Genomic DNA, 14597 nt, shown 5'->3' with positions numbered 1-14597 from the left:
AATACTTGAACTTATCTGCAACTCAGAGTAGAGAAGTAGCTAGTGAAGCCCTTCTTGGAAATTCTTTGGCATGTGGGATGGGGTAGGGTGTAAAAGGAATGGGAAGGTCACAAAAAGTCCTGGTGTCTTTTTTTTCTTTTTCTGGAAAAATGATCAATGTTGATCCACAAAGAGAAACTCAAAAGAAAAAATGCTGACAGAGTTTGCGAAGTGCCTTGAGTTTTTCCAGTAAGCTTGCTAAAGAGCTCTTTGATTAGTCTTCTTTCGATTATCAATCATTAAACCTTGCATAAGACTCAGCTTGTGCCTTCTATATGCAGTATAATGTCATATATATATAAGGTTCTCTGAAAGACATAGGGGCAGACAGATTGCCTTTGGAGAAGTACATAAAGAAAAACTAATGTAGTAGTAAGAATGTTTTAGAGGCAATCAAGAAATTTGAGAGAAAATACATTGATCTAGATTTCTCTAGAAAGACAGGCATAGCTTAAAATAAAATAATCAAATAAGAACAGGCAGAACAGCTAGCTGGCTTCCATGGGCCAGGTGTTTGACTCTGGGGAAACCTCAAGGAACGTAAATTGTAGGGTCTCTGTTTTCCTGCACCTTCTAGTCTAGCAGAAGAGTTTATCATGTGCAGCTCAAGTAATTGATATGTTAAGAAAACACAACACAACAGATTCAAAATACAACTTGATTTTGTTCCTGTTGTTCTTGTAAACTTTATTCAGTGGGACCAACGTCCATGACCCCTGGATGAAAACTCTGGCAGGCCCCACGGCTCTTCTGCTCATTCTTAGATAATTCAAAAAGTCTTCTGGTCACAGACGCAGTTTCATTTCAGCACTTACAGTGTCTGGTTCCATGCAATAATCAAAAACTGACTTTGGTCTAGCTACACCCCCTTCACATGTCCTGCCTGTGTGCCTGCAGTGGGGAGGGGAGGCTGAGGAGGCTCTGCTGTCTCCCAGCTCCTGCTCCCAGGCCATCTCACCGCAACTGCTATGGTGGTAGGGTGTGTGTTGGGTGCATGCAGGAAGGAGAGGTAGGAACTTCAGCCCTTCTAACCTGGCTGGCTGGTGTTCTATTTTCTGGTCTGGCAAATGGTTTGGGTCAACTCTCTATGATGGACTCTCTGGAGCAGTGAGGCTTTGGAAGCACCCAGTAGCTTCCTTATTCTTGCGGCTCCCTCATTCCTGGTGGGTGCATCTCCCTTCCTTCAGGTGGTCAGTGGACCCTACCTTCCTTAGCCCTGGCTGTCCAATGGATACCCTCCACCCCCTTCTTGCCTGAGTCTCCTCCTACCTCTAAGGATCCCTTTTGCACATGTTGGACAGGATTTCTCTTGCTGACCCAGGACACACAACTGGTCCTGGGAATTCTTATTCCCCTTCGTCCTCCATCCCCACCTGCGGTCAGCAGGTGCAGTCTGTGCTGCATGCACCCATCCACGCTCTCTGGCTCTGCCCCCAGAGCTGTTTGCCAACGCCTTTGCCATCTTAGGCAGATTCTGGGACAGACGCTGCTGCATGGTCTGCTTGTGTTTGTGTGGCTGGCTCCCATCTCCCAACTGCAGAAGCAAGCCTTGAAGCCCCCGTTCCATGGGCCTTGGGGAGGCGGGACAGAAGGCCAGGGAGGTCCCTTCACGACGTCCTCTTTCTAATCTCAGCTTTTTCCATATCCATGATCTGGCTGAGGGATCCAGAGTCGCTAAAGAAGTCCTTGGGCTGTTTCCTCTGCACTCCTTGGCACAGGGGGAGGGTAAGTGTCCTACTGGGATCTGAGTAGGACAGAGAGAGAAGGAGTCTGTCCTAAAATCTGGTTACTCCTCAAACCCAGTGAGCCAGGTGCAGTCACCATAACACAAAGAGAAACTGAATTCCAGGTGGTTTAAGTTACCTACCCAACCGCAGCAACCCAGTGACGAGCCTGGGCCTCGAACCCAGGCCCACTGAGCAGATTCTGTATTGTCACTGCAGGGGCATCATGCACGTTCAGGATGAAGGGGCTTTGAGGGGAGAGGGCTGCCTCGTAACAGATATTCGGGGCAAGCAAGTAAAGAAAGTGGGGTGAGAAAGTGAAAGATCCCCCACTCCTCCCCCTTTCTTGACTCCCACCGGCCTGCGCGGCCCACGCGGCGTGGACAACAGACCCTTGTGGGCCACCGCGGAGGCCGTGCCACTCGGTGCCGGCCCCACGGCCATCACCGGACCGCTGGAGATGTGACTGGGCTCGGGACATGAGCCCGCTTGTTCGCTCACTCTCAGTGAAAAGAGTTTTGAAATGAGTTCTGAATAGACAGCATTTTCTTTGTGCGGTTGGTAAATAACACAGAGCAAAGTTAGCAAGTTGCAGCGCCTCTGCGTTCTGATTCTATGGAACTTTTTTGTAGGGAGAAGGGCAGGATGTTTTTAACTGAATGTGACCTCACGGGAATACTAGAGGTAAGGAGGAAAAAATGGTTGAGGTAACTGTGGGTGTTTTACATCTCAGAAACCATGGCTTTTAATAAAGCCACATGAAGAGAGAAGCTGGCATCATCCCACACAAAAACCAGTGCCTGGCAGAGTTGTGGAAGGTGCTATTCACATTGGTTTGTCATTTGTGTAGCTTTGATTGAAAATCAATGGCTTTCTTATGATAATTTTCATATCTTTTCTTATCCCTTAGAAAATAATAAAATTTCTGAATGGGGCAGCGTGGAGAAATCCTAAGAGAAATAGCATAAGAGCATTTTGGAACACATCCAGGAAAAGATAACTTTCGACACACCTGTAGACATTCGCCAGGTAAAGGTAAGAAAAAATACTGTAAAAAGTACATTTAGGTTATTTTATTACATCGCACTGGGTTGAACTTTGAATGAAAACACATACCACTGACACGAGATGGGCGAGGAGGAGTTAGGAGGGCTCACCTTCTGCCCCTCCCTCTCGTGGGCATGGGCATGGCAGCCATGTGTCCACCGTGACCATCAGCGACCACCTGAGTGGTTTCTAATGCCGGCTGTGGAGCAGTCAAAGACATGTTCACCAGGTCGAGGGGATCTGACTGAGTATAATACTCGGCAGACAGTTCTGCGAAAAAGTCAATGTATTTAATACTGCAAATATTACTTGTACAGTATGGAATTTCTTTTAGATTTATATTTGCACTGGGACTGACTCATTTTCTATTTAAGATTTTTAAAAACATCACTTTTTCTGTGCTCAGACGAGAAGTACATCTGTTGCTTTCACATAATAAGCATCAAATATGAAGACACGTTGAATGCTTGAACCATTTGTTTGTCGCTATAGGAGACCTGCAACATATGCATGCTATATGTCTGTTTACTGGAACACAGGCACTGAGGAATCAACCTTCATGGTTCTTTCTTTGAGCCATAAGATTTTTAAAAATCTCTAGCTAATTTAGGTCACTGAAAATGAACATTATTTTGGACTTTTGAATGGGTATTTTGAAGGAGGTTCAGAAGGACAAAGATTGCATTGGCCACTACGCAGTACTTGGGATTGTAGATGAGTTTCTTGAGCAAAGCATAATAACCACTTTTATTTGTTGGTATGATATATACACATAACGTTAGCACTATGACAAGATTGTTCTTTCAGTTTGCATAGAAATTAGCTGTTGGTTCTCAGGACTGTGCAGTTTTCTGTCTCGTGACTGTGGGTTAAGGAAAGCACTTGTAACCGGAGGAGAGCAGACAGTGAGGCTCACAGTGCTGTTGCAGTCAGGAAGAGCTTCTGATTTTCTGGCAGTTGGTGAATACATTTATTGCACATAACTTGGAGGCTTGATCTTTCTAACTATTTCAGATAAATTGCTGTCAAATTAGCAGGACTGGTCCCTTCAGATCAACCTAAATAATTTATGCCAAAGTAGTGATTCTCTTGTAAGCCACCTTCATGTGGCCAAGATAAAAATGACATTCCTAGCAACATGGTCCTACATTAAATTATTCATAGTCCCACATTAAATTATTTTGATGTTATTCAAAAATAACATCATTTTTCTTACTGACTTTGTAACCAAACTTTTTAGGTGAGACGGTGTCCTTAGTTTGTGACTTTGCAAGTTATCTGGGAAAACCTGTATTTACAACACGAAATAAAAATAAAAATAAATCCAAACTTAAAAAAAGCTTTACTTTGATTATACCTTTAAACGATTTGAATTAAAGTTCAGTTCTGTACATCACCACATAGGAAATCTAGGCCCTTGAGCAATGTATTGATGAATTGGGGTAGAAATGTAGGAGGATGGAAACCATGGCGGCACAGGTCTCTTTTCCAGAAACCATTTACACAGGCTTACCAGAAGAGGGCAGCGCAGAGCAATGAACTCTCCAAGGAGTTTCCAAACAGATGTCTTGAAACCTAAAGTGAAAATCTCTGCGTGAAAGTAGCCGTTTTTGGACAGCGTCCTCCACTAAAATCATAAATCTCTAAAATAATAATAAAACTCCCCATACATGCTAATCTCGAAATGGGCCCCTTAACATGGAAGGATTGAGTTGCAAGGGACAAAATTTTAATTCCCTGAGGTCATCAGAGATGTTTTCACTTCGATTTTCCTTTTGATTTATTTTATTATAAAAGACTATGTGAAGTCTAGTATTAGTCATGTGCACAAATTTTCATTTTACAGCTTTTTGGGGTGATTTTTTTGATGAAAGTATTGAAAAAAATCACAAATTCAGATTCGTGGAAGATTCCCTATGTAACACAGCGTTTGAAGCAAAATGCAGCTTAAGGAAGTTTCCCATTAAATCCATATTTCCCTGATGCAAAATGATATCACATTGTTTTACTTGTTAATTTTTTTCTTCTCAGAATTACCACAGAAAACATTTTTTGTTTTATAATAAAACACGTGATACTCTACATTGGACATACATTTTACACTTGAAATCTGGAAAGAAAAACCTACTAGACTGGAACAGAATTCCAAAGAACGTGAGGGGACAAATCTCTGGAGACATGTTATATTTTGCTTTAGGGTTACTATAAAACTCGAGTTTCATCGTCTATGCATAAATGTTTAGGGGATCTAAATGTCTTTTCACTAAATTTTATTCTGTAATCTGAAAGTTAGCATTTAAGATGATCATTCTTATAGGCTAATTAGGGTGATAAAATCCTTTCCTCTTTTCAAAAGTTCACGAGCGCATAACAAATTGGAACTACTTTTACAAGCCAAGTGTCTCTCTTATGCCATTAGCTTTTTTGGATTTACCTTCTAGATGACTTTGACTCATGTTAACTTCAGTTATTTGACATATCAAGTATGGTTGTCTTCAAAGGTTTCCCAGGCAACTGCAACAATTCATCTGGTTCTAGTCAAAAGTGCCCTTGAACTCTCAGCTCACTTCCCTTCCCTGTATGAGTAATGTGTGTAGCAAAAGGAAAAACACCAAAGACTTTCATGTAACAGGCTAATGTGAATGATTTGGTGAAGAGAGGGATGGATTTCACAAAAGGATCCACTCGGATGTTAAGACCTCAGCTGGCTGCCTACGTGTTCCCTTTGTCAAGCTCTCGTTTGCATTTGGGGGGAAGGCCACAACCCACATCGTGTGTTCTGGGTTCTGTTTAACTCTTCCTCACAGTTCCTAGGGCCCCAAACTCTTATCCCTGGGTGGCCCCAAGGACTCCTTCAAGGCCAGATCGCTGGCCCTCCAGGGAGTGACTGCCCCCCAATCTCTGAGAGATGCCCCAGGACTCCAGCTGATTCACACACACGCCGACCTGTGAGAATCATTCTCTGCATCTTGTTTCTCACATAACCCACTGGGAAGCAATGGTTAGAGTCTTGTTGCATTTTGCTTAGAGGAAGAGTTTTATAATTACCTCCCAAATAGTTCCTGAAGAATAGAGGAGAGAGTAATTGGAATCTCTGGTCCTGTTGTTTGTGCAAGGTTCCGCTGCTTAACATTGATTACATTCTCTGCTGTGTTTAAAAGAAAATATTTCACCTCATCTAGGCAGACAGTGAAGTTAGACCATTACCTTTTTTGCCCTTTATTTTGACTCGTCTTCACAGTCGATTGACTAGTGCCTGGAATGATGGCAAATAAGGCAATATAACATGGACAGCCTGCAAATCCCACTCATGGAGCTCTGTAAGTGGGAGCAGATTGCTGTCTGAGTACAGGGCTTCTGCAGACGTCTCCCTATCAACTCCACATTGAACTCAAAGTCTAGAGAACTTCAGCAATTAATGATGTGTCATCTGGATCCAACCATAAAAGCATGGTGACCACCCCTTCCGCCACCCCTCACCATTCCTTTCTCCTTGGATATGTTGTATTTCGTTCTGTTCAATATACTTACTGAGAAGTAAACATTACATTGAAATGTGTCTAAGTAGGCAGATTTTTAAGAATCTACTTTTCTGGGTCTATAACAAATTTTAGGAAGGCTATTTCCATTGATATGTGAAAATATATGATAGTTGCTTTAGCTACTAGCCCTTCCAACAGCTACATTTACCCACTGTGATTGTCACTTTGAATAATCCTTGGGTTATTAAAATTAATATAGATAAATATAATTTTATAGTAGGAAATGTAGTTGTCAGGATGTGAAATAATAGTAATCAATTTGAATAAATATTTGCTATTTGTTTTCATAAAAGTTTTAATCCTTAAGAGAGAACTCTGACCAAAATAGGAATGTAGCAGGATCAATGAAACAGGTGGCATGAGTCATCTCACTGGCTTTTAATTAAAAAGGATGCTGTGGTTGTTGGCGTGGACTGGACTGCGCATAGGCAGTTTTAGAATTTCTTAAGCTGAAATCCAGCTGGAGAGTTCTTAATCAGAATGGACTTATTTTGATAATTTATAATCTGTGTATTCAGAGCATTGATGTTATAGTTTTGATACGTAAATCACCGTTTTAAAAATTCAAAGAGATATATGAATCTCGAGTCTCGGACAGTTATTCCTGAGCCAAAGGATTTCTGTGCAATGCTAATATGTATAATAGAGAATCAGTCTTTCACTGTACAGTTTTGTCATCATGTTTCAATAACTGAATGAATATTCTGAATTAATAAGCATAACGTTTGTATAAGCTAAAGACTAGTTTAAGCTCTGCATTCATTGATGGGAACCTTAAGCAAATGTTTCTTTTCATCAGCTTGTTCAAAAGGCATAAACATAATTACAGTTCTGAGGTGATAACAGATCGACTGGTCAAAATAGTAAGTGGGTCTGGACAAGGTAACTTAAAGTTATGGGCTGCACGTTGTTTTGAGTACTTGGAAGAATCTGGAAAAAAAAATTTTTTTTTTAAAAGATATGTTTACTGTTTATCTTATAGAAAAACAGTCTGAGCATTAAACCCCCACTAGAATTTTGGGGGTTTTGTTTTTCTAAAGAGTTGGTTAAAATTCAGATAAGTTGATACTTATAGCTTGAGAGAAAAGATGGGGAAATGGTAGAAATATCAAATGATGAGTTAGTTTTAAATTTCTCAGAATGCTCAGGGGACAGTGAGGGAAAGAGGGACTTGCTGGCCATGTCCCCACACCTCTGCTTTGCACCTTCTGCTGAGGTTAGTTCCTGAAAACAGTGCTGGGTCTTTGCGCTACATCTGGTTCGGCTTCTTTTCCTCCTTCCTTCTTTATCCTTCACATGGCCTGCCCTCTATCTCTTAAATCTTAGGTCTGTTGTGAGACTGGGGTAGGAGTGATGTGAACATGTGCTCCTGGGCCTGGAAACGCCCCTCTGCCCTGGCTCCTTCTGTCTCGGCAGTGCGTGTCATTCATTCTCCCAACAAATACCTGAGCACTTCTCTGTGCGGGGCGGATCTCAGTGCTTTGGATGTGCTGTCTCACTTAATTCTCTTAAAAGCTCTTAGAGGTTGTTCCTGTTACCTTCATTCTACAGATGATGGGACTGAGATTTTCAGAGAAGTAAGGATAAAAATTTAAGATCATAAAACCCCGAAGTGTTGACGTTAGGATTTAAATCCTGAACCACAGCTTTCCTCATTACTGCTTCAGAAACAGACCTGTCTCTAAGGCATTTATGCCTTAGTACTGATATTTCAAACTTTTTTATTTTGAAACAATTTCAAACTTAGAAAAAGCTATACGTACAAAAGTTGTAGTATAAATAATTCCAGAATCACCCAGATTTCCCAGTCGTTCACCTCTGAGCACATTTGCTTCCCGTCATCTATTTCTATTTCTGTGTGTATGTATGTGTGTATGTGAATACATACGTATGTTTATATTTTTCATGATGAAATATCTGTGATAAGTTGTAGATGTGATTTCCCTTTACTGCGACACATCTCAGTGTACGTTCCTAAACACATGGATGTAATCTTACATACCCACCAGACAAGTTCAAGGCCATGAAATTAACAGTAATACAACCTATACACTTTATTCAGATTCTACCACCGTAAAGACAAACAAAGCAAAACAACTGTGGTCCAGGATTCAATCCAAGCCCATGCATTGTATTTAATTGTCATGCCTCTTTAGTCTCTTTTAATCAGGGACATTTTCTAAGTCTTTATCTCTCATGATCCTGACATTTGTAGACAGAGAGGCCAGCTACCTTGTAAATTTTTCCTGTTTGGGTTTTTCTGATGTTTCCTCCTGATTTGATTCAAGCTATTCATTTTGGCAGGAATTCCATAGAAGTAATATTATGTTCTTTGTAGTTTGTGATGCGTGATGTCAGGAAGCACACAGATTGATTTTCCACATTACCAGTTTGTTAATTTGGGTAAGGTGATATCTGCTGGACTTCATCATAGCAGAGCTACTATTTTTCCTTTTGTAAGTATCAATCAAAGCAAAGTTACTCTTTTTCCTTTTGTAAGTATTTTACCTTGTAAAAAGATACTTTGGGGATATGTAAATATTTTGGTTTTTATCTCATTGGTTTTAATATCTGCTGATGATCCTTTCCTGAATCAGTTATCATTATCATGGTTGCCAAACGGTATTACCTATCTTTGTTGGCTTCGTTATTGAGCGATTTACTTATTAGTCTAGGGAGATACAGTGTCTCTAGTTTCTAACCTGTAGTCTTGTGTGGTTGTATTATGAATCTAGGAACACACAAAATGCTTCACAATACTTATTTCATTGGATTTTCACAACATATCCACTAGGTAGACATTATTATATCCACATTTTGTATGTGAGGAAACTGAAGAAATAAGTTGGCAACATTTTCAGAAAGAAAACTTTAAAAATTAATCCTTAAATAGCATTGATGATGTCCACGGTAAATAGAGTGAAGTTTTAAAAGTACAAAACAGAATTTAAAAAATATCAGAAAAAAAATCATTATAACATTGTGCCATGATTTGTAAACTTTGAAAGCAGAGACCAGGGAAAGAGACAAGACTTTACCTCACCCTGACATTTGAGCGAGGTGAGGTGAGTGGATGAAAACCCGAAAAGCTTTACCACCATGGCCCAGCTTGGAGAGAAGACTGGAAGGATACACACATTCCAAAGGAAAGAAGGAGAAGATCCCTGAATATGGAACTTGGGTGTTTTTCCTGGGCTGAAAAAATGGAGAACAAGAGGAAGTAGGAAGGTTAGAGTCATCGAAGCTAATTTTATCTTAGCAAATAGCAGAGATTTAGCAGGATGGAAAATGAAAGAGAAAGCAAGACACAATTCTTTAGCTGGCAGAGGCCCAAGCGATGAAGGCGAGGAAGACCCCAGGCGAAGTTCGTCTCCCTTGCTGTAGGACCTTGCTCAGGACCTCAACCTGTTGATTTTCCTGCCTTTCCCCCACTCACGAGGAAGGGAACTATATGATCCCTGGGGAGAAAACCCAAAACAGGTTAAGGGAAGGCCTGGGGCAGATTGTGTGTCTGGCTCCACTGAATTGTGGTAAGGATCCAAGGTGCCTCTAGGTGTGTAGCCAGAGCACTGATGCAGGATCTTAAAGTGAAGAATCCTAGTCCACCAACCATAAGTACCCAAACCCAAGGGGAAGCTCCTTTTGACTTCTTCCCATATAGTCAAGTTGAACAAGAGTAGGAGAAGAGAAAATAACCAACTCCCCAACCTGAGTTCCAAGGAGCAGATAAACGGGTGTCAGAAATGGTGGGGCATGTGATAAGTAAAGGAGAATTTATCCAAACTAGTTCAAAAAGACAAAAGAAGTTGAAAAGCAGTACTGGTTAAATAAGCACACAAGAAAGGAATGTCATGGAGACCAAAGAAAGCATTACCAAAACGAGAACAGAAAAGAGAGAATAACATACGATGGGAAGGAAAGGCAAGAGAAGTAAAATGGAATGAAACGTGTAGGAGATATATCTCTGAAATCCATCTGGAGGATTCTGGGCAAAGATGGTAGATTGTACATATACATCTACTTTTGCTTTTTCCCAAATCCCCACAGAAATAATAAAGATAATTTAAAAAATTTTAGAAGCCAGGATATAGATGAATGAGATGTAAATGACCTAGCAGGCCCCTCAAAATCTAAAGACAATGGATGTGAAGTTTATAGGGCAAAATCCCCCAGTGGCTAAGAAATTGGGAGTACTTGGTAATTTTAGAAGTGGAAAGTGAAGTGAGGCAGTTGACATAAAGGAGCCTGATTGGAGGTCCACAGAAATAGAGGGATATTGCCAATACTCCCTCCCTCACATATCGCTGGAGACCAGCCACACTCACTGAGGCTGATGACACAGGTTTATTTTTTGAAATTGGTAATACAAGAAGGTTTCTCCCCTGAAGGACCCCAGCCACACCTGAGTGTACACACCCAGAAGTCAAGTGGATTGAGTGAATATTTGCATTCTGGAGGCTGAGATTCCCATCCTCATTCTCTCCCCCTACCAGCCTCCTGCAATAATAGCAGACAGGTCTTTATCATCCAGAAATTCCCCTCCTGGGATTTGGACCCAAGAAGAAAACTCCTGAGATGTTGACAGCGGAAGACCACCTGCCAGTCCAGCTCCCAGTCAACAAGCCCACTCCCATACCCAGAACCCCCTCAGCCCTCCATTATGTCACCCTTAAATGTTAGAGGCTAACCAAGGCCTACCAGAGAAATGACGAGTAACCAAAACTGGCAAACAGATCAAAGCAGCTTGGAGGAAATGGAAATGACAAAGATGAAGGAAAAAACCACAACTCATATTAATGTCCCCAAAGTGATATAATCGTGAAACAGGTTACTTGGAGAACAACAACAAAAAACTCTTAGAAATAAAAATAATTTAAAAAAGTTTATAAAGTGATGGCAAAATACAAATGCTCCATAGAAGCATTAGGAGGTGAAGTTGAGGAACCTTCTTTCCAAATGGAGAAAATGTATCAGTTGAAATATAGGAGGAAAATAGGAAAATTTGACACTAAGGGGAAGAAATCATCAACAAACCAATTCAAGATAGTTCCAGGAAAGTGAGCTCCTCAAGTTGCTATTCTTATAGGGTTTGTCTACAAGAAGAATGAAAACACATAGTTAGCACACCTGTAGTTCTGAAATTGTAGAACTTTGAGGACAAAATAATGAATCTTTAAGCTTAGAGAGAGAGTTAAAGAGAAAAATCACAAAATATGATGATTTTGAACTATGTCATAGAAGCAGTGGTACTTAGTCCTAACCTGGATTTTTACACACAGCCAAGCTATCAATCAAGTGTGAAGGCTGAATAAAGATGGTTGAAAATATGCAAGAGTCAAAAACGTTTTAAACATTTTAACTTCCAGGTTTCCTATCTCCAAAGCTACTGGAGGATATGCTCCACAAAATTGAAGGATTAAATTAAGAAGGAGGAAAAGGTGGCATCCAGGAAACAGGGGTCTATTACCAGACAGAGGTGAGGGATCCCAGAATGTGGGTGAGTGAGGTTTGAGGATGATAGTTCTGTAGAGCTAGAAGCCAACTGGTACAGAATGGAACAGGCAGGATGTTCTGAGACAGATCCTCCAGGAAGATGAATTGATAATGTACCCGAGGCATCTGAGCGTCCTGAGAGGAAATTTCTGTGACTGCATAAAACAATGTGAGGTCAAATTCATAGTAATGTCTTCGAAAACACTGCAAACAATTATCAGGGTGCAGAGCCGTATTTGGGGAGCCTGAAGCTTATAAAATTGTGGGGGCCTCTTTTGAGATAAGAATACAAAATAATAAGTACGAATTTATGTTCCAGAACAAATGTTTATTTAGAATGAGTAAATATAATGATAAGAAATTACACATTTAAACATGCAGACATATATTGAAAGCAAAACAAGTTAAAAATACTGTTTTCATTATTAAATTGTTTTTATTGATCGACAACCTTTATATTCCTATATTATTATTATTATTATTTGTATTTTAATAGAGATGGGGTTTCTCCATTTTGGCCAGGCTGGTCTCGAACTCCTGACCCCAAGTGATCTGCCCACCTTGGCCCCCCAAAGTGCTGGGATTACAGGCATGAGCCACCATGCCCAGCCTATTCCTATATTGTTTTTAATACTTTTTTGAGCACCTCTTTATTGACAGTGCTCGTATAATATTTTATATAGAAAGAATGGAAAGCTAATCCAATCTTTTTCTAATGTGGTTAATCAAATTTATTTATTTTTAATTAATGATGCCTTAGAAAGCTTTCTTTCGGCATTACTATTCTTTATGAGATTGTTATAAATGTTTAATATTTCTTCATTGTTTATGGCAAGGTGACAATAGATCTTGTTCAGAACTGATAATCAGTGTGATTTACCTGATAGCCAAATCGAAAATCAAACTATTATGCTGTTTAGATATAATGGTAGCCATTAGAAGATTTACATCAAATCTTAGACCAGAAGCCCTTTCCATCAGTGACCAGGTTTGGTATCTGCTAGGAGAGAAAAGCTTGGTACCTGATCACCAGTGTTTCTGTTCTTTTTGCTTTATAGTTTGTTATTTACTGAGGCATATTTAATTCATGATTAATTTTGTTGATGTTTAAGTTACTTACAGTCATATTAAGAGTTAGAGAGGAGTGATATCAGCAAGTTGACTGACTAAAAGTGCCCAACACCCATTTCCTGGCCTACCCCCACAAAAAATGAATAAACAATGAATAAGCAACTACATTTTGATCAGAGTGGCTGAAGAAGAGTGTGGGAGTATAGCAGGAGTGGCAGAAATCCAGTGGAGCACAAACATTAAGTCTGGGCTCATACAGAAGGGGAGGAATCATGCCACCCCTTGCCACCCCACCTGTGCCACCCTATTCTCTTATTCAGCTCAGAACCAAGAAGGACTCCTTCCTGTGGGGAAAAGGTAAGCAGGAGGTACCCAGCAGCCCCCATTACCATTGTGGACACAAGCAGTCTTCACTACTGGAGAATCTTACAGTCCTCCAGGTCCCTGAGCTCAGCTTGGGGAGCTGCCTGGAGTTCACATAGCTGCACTGCTGCAAAGGAGGAGCCCACATTGTGCCTAGGCCAAGCTGCTACTGCACTGTGCCATCTGGAAACTAGAGCCACTGCTAGAGTGTGTCCTGCTTGGGGATCCAGTAGCTACTGTATCCCTTTATCGCTGAGGCCCAGCCAACATTGCACCATGCTCTCAAGCACGGTAGTGCAACATTCCCCAGCTGAGCCACAGCAACTTCTTATTCCCTGGGAACAAGCTACCTAGAAGCCACTCCATGTCCCCCATCCAAGTTGCTACTGTGCCCCAGCCCCAGCTACTTGGACCCGAGGCCCAGTGGAGCAGTCATGCACTTCAGTGCCTGAACTAGCCCAATGTCCCACCCCCAGAAAATTGGAAATTTGGTCCAGGGGAGGAGCTACATCTCTGGTATCCAAGCCCTTATGGCAGTCTACTCTTCAGGTTCCTGGATTGCAGCCCGGCAGAGCAGCCACACCCCATAGTGCTGAGCTGATGTGGTATACTGGCCCCTAGAGAAACAGAGTGTTGGCTGAGCTGTGCTGCCCCACCCCTGGGCTGAACAGCTGCCGTGCCCCACCTTCCTGGGTCTGGGCCAGCTCTCTGGAGTCTGACTTGATGAGACACACATCTCCCTCAGAAGTGGCGCCTGCTTCCCAGAGCCCAAGCAGTAACTGTGCTCCACTATTCTTGGGTCCTTGCTGCCACTGCACCTGGCCTCAGAGAGACTGACCTACTGCTGTATCCTACTGCTCTGGGACCACAGTCATTACTATGCAGTACCTCCACTTCTGATGCCTGAATTGCCATTGTGCACTATTGGTTCTAAGACCTGAATTGCAGCTGTCCCCTGCTTTCTAGGGACTGAGCCTCTGGAACACCCCTGCTTCCCTGGACTCATGTCAGTGCTGTGCCCTGATCACCAGGATTAGAGTCACAGCTACATCCCTGAACCCTGGGCCCAAGTTCCTGGGAAATGCCTCAAAGTCAAAGTCCTTTGCTTGGTGGGAGACCTGCATCCACCTGTGCCTCAGAGAATGAACCTGTGCCCACATCTCAGGTGCCACAGTAGTTCAATAAGACACTGAGCCCAGGACCCCAGTTCTATAGCCATTCCAATCACATGTGTCCTTGAATACAGTGATGCTATGGCTGCCTGTGGCCCATGTCACACCTGATACCAACAGGGATCCCCTCAGCTAAGTGTGCCTAC

At 41.7% G+C, this 14597-nt stretch overlaps 1 long non-coding RNA gene across 2 annotated transcripts; it reads left to right on the top strand.

The window, feature by feature from the left end:
- The first annotated feature begins 2323 nt into the window (after window positions 1–2323).
- On the top strand, window positions 2324–4133 carry LOC114680247 (uncharacterized). 2 transcript variants are annotated; one of them, XR_013396895.1, is made up of 2 exons: window positions 2324–2447; window positions 2674–4133. It is a non-coding gene; the product is annotated as an uncharacterized LOC114680247 (long non-coding RNA). The 2 variants fall into 2 exon arrangements; XR_003732346.2 differs by lacking the exon at window positions 2324–2447 and adding an exon at window positions 2522–2581.
- Window positions 4134–14597: the final 10464 nt, after the last annotated feature.

The sequence above is a fragment of the Macaca mulatta genome, chromosome 8 (assembly GCF_049350105.2).
Source record: "Macaca mulatta isolate MMU2019108-1 chromosome 8, T2T-MMU8v2.0, whole genome shotgun sequence".
Lineage (NCBI taxonomy): Eukaryota > Metazoa > Chordata > Mammalia > Primates > Cercopithecidae > Macaca > Macaca mulatta.
This window is presented reverse-complemented; position numbering and strand designations above follow the sequence as displayed.